This window comes from Hakea prostrata, chromosome 7 (genome assembly GCF_041222555.1).
Source record: "Hakea prostrata isolate BN-2017 chromosome 7, UWA_Hpros_2, whole genome shotgun sequence".
NCBI lineage: Eukaryota > Viridiplantae > Streptophyta > Magnoliopsida > Proteales > Proteaceae > Hakea > Hakea prostrata.
Window position 1 is genome coordinate 24,312,431 of NC_142606.1, and position 6,000 is coordinate 24,318,430.

Below are 6,000 nucleotides of genomic sequence, written 5' to 3' on the forward strand. Positions count from 1 at the left end.
ATTTCATATGTTTGGGTTAACCTGTAAAACAAGCAATAGATTCAGTTAAATGAATGAATTTTGCATATGGGAATATTTAACGATCAAGATTCAACTATTCAAAAATTCTTTAATCTAACTGTTCACTGCTCCAAGCAGTGCCTAGTAAAATCCCTGTGTAATTCACTCCTTAAAGAAAGAACCTGTTAACTGCGAGGTCAACCAAGAAAGTCCACTGTTCCATTAGTGAACCATATTTTACTAAAACAATGGAAGAAATTTGAATTACATTTCTTCTTTTACACGTTTTGTTATCATTGCTTTTCATAATTTTGTTTAGCCATACATATTAATGTCCATTTAAATACTCCACTCAAGCTAGCATTTCCTTTGCGTTTATTTCAAAATTATCTCAATCATGATAATTATCATGACATTGAGAATATTATTCATTAGGTACAATATAGTTTTAAACTGTTCCCACTTTGATTGCTTTATCATGATATATGAAATTCCCATGATTGAGACTTCAATGTTTCAAATCGATGTCACTACCATAAAATTTTACAAACGCAAAAAAGTTATTATTATCATTGAAGTATAGATTATCTAAACTTTCTAAAGAGCTAAAATTATGTAACCTAACTCCCTCTGCCAAAATGGAAAATGAAACTCAAATATTTTTTATGTGGGAAAAAGAAGACTGTATCCGAGATATTCGGATTTATTTCATCCATTTCATGAGTAGAAAATGTTGGAGAGATATTAGACATACAAAAAGAGCTATTAAGTATACAAAGGCCTAACCAAAATACTGATATAGATCACACACTAAATCACACCATACTAAAGTGATTCACCTTTATAGTAAACTATTCTTTTTTTGGGGTGGACAGGTGGGTTTGCATTGGTGTACATTCATCTGGTAATGTTAGCAGGTTTTCCATCAATATTTTCAATGATCGATAATACTCAAATAACTTTTCAAACAAATATTAAATGAATATATTGATATGATTGGAAGTTATTTGAAACTAAAGACAGGTTTTCTCTAAGTGACAACAACAACAACAACAAAAGGCATTGTCCAATTAAATGGGGTCGTTACATGGATTCTTGCCTTCCGCTCAGTTCTGTTCGACGCCATGTTAGATACAAGGCCTAAGCTACACATATCATTTCTCACTACTTCTCTTAAGGTTATCTTAAGTCTACCCCTAACTCTTCTAGTTCCTTAAGATTTTCTCTAAGTGACAATGCCTACAATATCCCCATTGAAATTAATTATTAGAAAAATCAAAATAATGGTTTGTAACACCTAATTGTTGATGTCCAATTTAGATTTTATTTTAATTTTTAAAAATATGATCTTCTACGTGATAAGTACCCCTACAACAAGTATGTATTAAATAATGAGAGGAATACTTACTTAGGATAAATACTTTGGCGGCCTCCAATGTTTTATGTTAAACATCTTCTTGTATTGTTTTATAATTAAACTCAGAGAAATGTGTATCAAACATTTGAGTTTATGATATGAACTAGCTGTACCGGCAATATGTTTCTATCTCTTTCTTCTCCTCCCTCCTGTTGATTAATTACCTAAGCCTTAGTTTAGATGGGTACCTTATTCTATAACATTTAACTAAGAATCATCTGTCTCAGATAAATGTTCAATTAAATATAATTCAAAACAAAAATAAAAATTCTAGACAAGAAATCATGTGGTAAATTTGACGTGAATGGTATGAAAAATTCATCAATGTTTGTATCTCAAAATTAATTAATATCACATTTACTATGGATGACTTATCATGAAAAACTTATTTCCTATTCTATATACATGAAGTAATAATGCCTCTAAACATCATGCTAATTGATTGCACTTGTAGGACAATCAGCGCATACAGTAAGGAAAAAAATTCCCCTAGTAGTACTGTTAACTTCATTAAAAAAAGACATATTTACCCTTGTTGAGAAAGACATTTTTTTCTTTCTTTTCAGTACAAAGACAAGGCCAAGGTCGGGGGGAAAACTAAGAAGACATCGCCATGAGATCAGCATGAAGGATTTCTCTCAACTCCTCAGGGGATCTAGAAAGAACATCAAGGATTGTTGAACAGGGAGGCCCATCTTCGACATTAGTCAGTTGCTTTGTTAGCTTCATGAAAGACATGCTTGAAGTGAACACGCCTACTCAAACCCACCACACTTCGGTTGTGAATCTTGCCAACCACCCTCATGGCCACACCTTAATCAAATGAAATGCAATAATAACAATAATATGTACATCGTATTAGTTTAGATCCGAATTCCCTTGAATGGATATAGATGTGGATTTGGAAGTCAATTTCCCAACCCCCAATATCCCATGTTCAAGAAGATGGATATGAGTTTCTCTATTCAATGAAGAGATTCCTTATAGTTATTGTTAGATTGCATTAGGGCCTGTTTGGTTACTGGAGTCTGGAGATTTTAAAAATTTAGTGATTTCAAATTTATGGAGTTAAGGTTCATAAAATTAACTATTTGGTTAGCCTGAATCTTTGGAATGGAATTTGTAGATTCATCCTGAAAAAACATCTATGGAGTCATGGTCAAATGTTTAGCGCTTTTATAGTAGGGTTGAAATCTCTGGATTTCACCTCATACCCATAAATCTACAGATTTACGTTTTTAGGGTAAAAAGGTGAATCCCTAGATTTCATGAATCTAGGGATGGGTATAAATCTCCCATTTGTGAATCCAGAGATTTGATTCATATAACCAATCAGGCCCTTAGAGAATGATGGAAAAGAAAGAAAATTCCTCTTTTGCGATACCAGTGCAACAAGAGAGAGTGACACCTATAGAATCTCAAATCGATGGCTAACATTAAAGTCTTTTTATCTTAGTGTCGTGTTTTTAGTGACTAAGATGCCCCTGACACGCCGAGTTGTGTCCTATACCGTTCAAGTTTGTTGCGATCAAATTCTTGGCTTGGGTACTGCAAAAGCCCTAGTAAAACCTGTAGAAGCAAGCATTCCCCTTCTCTACCAAAAACCAAAAAAAGCAATTGGTAGTTTGCCAAATCCATCTAGTGATTCCACAGCTTCTAAGGAGATGAATTTGATGTACTAAACTGTTCGACTTAGATTGTGAAACTTCTCTCCAAGAATCAACTAATGTGATTGGTAGTTTGCTCAATCGGCCATCTAGAAATGCCAAACAACTTTGGATATGTCTCTATTCTCTCTTCTCAGAGCACTGGATGACTCTACGTATTACGTATATTTCTAGAAATTCAACCAAAACCCTAGCCACCATTTCATCTCAAGCTTATGTGGCTAGGGTTGCTTCTAAGAGTTCCATACTTGATCAAACACTAGCCACTACACTCAAGAAAGTTTTTACAATTGGTACTCACAAAGACTCTGACCAATCCAAAGAAGAGTTTGATACATATTACAATTGCTACAAAACCCTGGTCAATATTTTATATAAATCCAAACACTGTAACTCAGGGAATCTAGAAGATCACAACTACAGGAGTCCTAGAACATTAATGAACAAGAAATCTATCTCTATATTAAGAAACCATGTACACAACCCTCAATATAGTGGAAAATATCTGAAACTCTCTCGTGGACGTAGGTTGAATTCAATCGAACCACGTAAATATTGATTTCTGCCTTCTCTCTCTCTCTCTCTCTCTCTCTCTCTCTCTCTCTCTCTCTCTCTCTCTCTCTTCATTCCACATTTCTAGCATGGCATCAGAGCACCAGGTTCTTTCTCCCCCTGTTTTGCTTCCCTCCCTTAACGATCTGCTAACCATTAAGCTCACAGACAACAACCACTTACTATGGAGGTCGCAACTTGTTCCTCTTTTGAAGTCTTATAACTTATTTCCTCTTGTGGATGACTCCTCAATATGCCATCCTGCAACTATCATCATTGAAGAAGACTCTATTTCTGTATGCAAACCAAATCTGCTTGCCTATAATTCATGCATGGATTCGTCAGGACCAACATCTCATGTGTTGGCTTATTGCCTCACTCACAGAATCTATTCATATTCAAGTTGTTGGATGTTCTACCGCTAGAGTAGTTTGGCATCACCTTGAAACTACTTATGCAACACCATCTACAGTGAAGATTATGCAACTTCGTTTTCAGTTACAAAACATGAAACGAGGTAATAGTATGATACATGACTATTTCAGTAGATGACATTTGTCTGCATGTTCTCAATGGTTTGGGCCCTGATTATTTAGCCTTTGTTACTTCTTAACAATTCATGGCTTCCTTGTCACTTTTATTGAGTTAAAAAGAATGTTATTCACTCAAGAAATTCGTCTTAAGGATGACTTAGTCTATGACTCTTCTTCCCCTTTGACTAATCTGGTTCAGATAGGCAATGCTCGCCATTATCGTCCTCCCTTTCGAGGTCGATCGCATAACATAGGCAGATCTTTTCGTGGACGTTCTTCTGTCTATCGTCCTCTACTTCTTGCCACTCCACTTTCATCCTCTATTGGTGGTTACAAACAACAACAACTGTCTCTCATTATTTGCCAAATTTGTGATCATCACGACCATAAAGCTCGTGATTGTTATCAACGCTACAATCATGTTATTAAAGTACAACCAATGTTCCCCCCCTCTGTGCATGTTTCTAAATTCTCTGGAGGCACTTGTGCAGACGAAACTTGGTATCCTGACTCTAGGGCTACACGTCATATCACCAATGCCCTTGACAAACTTCAAATTGCTCGACCTTACATGGTATGGATATGTCTATGTTGTCTCTTCTCCAAAGCACTAGATGACTTTACATGAGATCTTCTAATATGTGGCTTTTCTACTGACAGCTTTGACCTATCTAAGAGATGCCGGGTAAGTTAGGATTAGAGTGATCAATTACACACAATCGAATAGAAAACAAGGAAGAAAGAGACATGGATTTTATTCTGGTTCACCTCAATGTGAGGCTATGTCCAACATTAGGTTTTTCACTATATTCAATGTTCTGTTACAAGGGTATATATATAAGTGCTTAGAGACCCTAAGCCACAACTATTCATGGGTCCAAGCCCAAACTATAAAGAAACTCTAAGGCCCACATAAACATGGACCCTCTACAAGCTATGGGGGTAGCACATCTGTTGGGGAGGCCTCTCCCAGAACCCCGCCCGGCTCACTGGGGAGCAGGACCCCTTGTCCGTCGGCATCACGATGAGAAGCATGAGCAATACTCAACAATTTGTAAGACAAAGTGGGATAGTTCTGTTGGACTCACCACCGAAACTATGAATTCATCAATGTATCAGACCTGAAGGAACGTGGCAGCATCAGTATATAGTCGATGATTTTTCCAGGAGTAATTTTCCACACTCTGTAGATGATGAGATCAGCTCTGATGGTTACCCACTGTGGAGGGAATCTTGGGACAAACACGTCACAATCTTCGGAGCATCCAGTAATTTCTTAACCTGGAGGCAGCGAATTATCAATTATATCTTCTTACTCGACAGATAAGAGTAATTTGGAGAAAAACCGCAAAGGGAAATATGGAAACCATTTAAAACAGTTGCGTGGCAATGAACAAGCAGTACAAGTTGAAGATCTCTTTGTTCAACTTTCTGCGGTTACAAGTTGAAGATCCCTTGTTTGTGACTTTCTGCCGTTATATGGAACCATCGATCTATCTCTTTCTCTCTTTTCTTCCAACCTCGGAGTCCACAGTCTTCCCAATTATTTATTTGAATTATCGTTCTGTCTGAGTGTCTGTGGCTTTAAGTACAAGTTTTGCAAATCACAACTACCACCTGTACTGCACCCGCTTCTGTATATCACTGAGAGTGAGGGAAAGAAAGATGATGGGTTTGAGGATTCTGCTTGAAGCCCAGAAGAACATCAACAGAGATCCACAAATCATCAATAAAGCTACCATGATCAACAATTCATTCTCACCTAACAATTCATCTCCATATTCTCGATCAACTCTTCCAGCCATCACTTTTCTTGACTCATGTTTTCTCT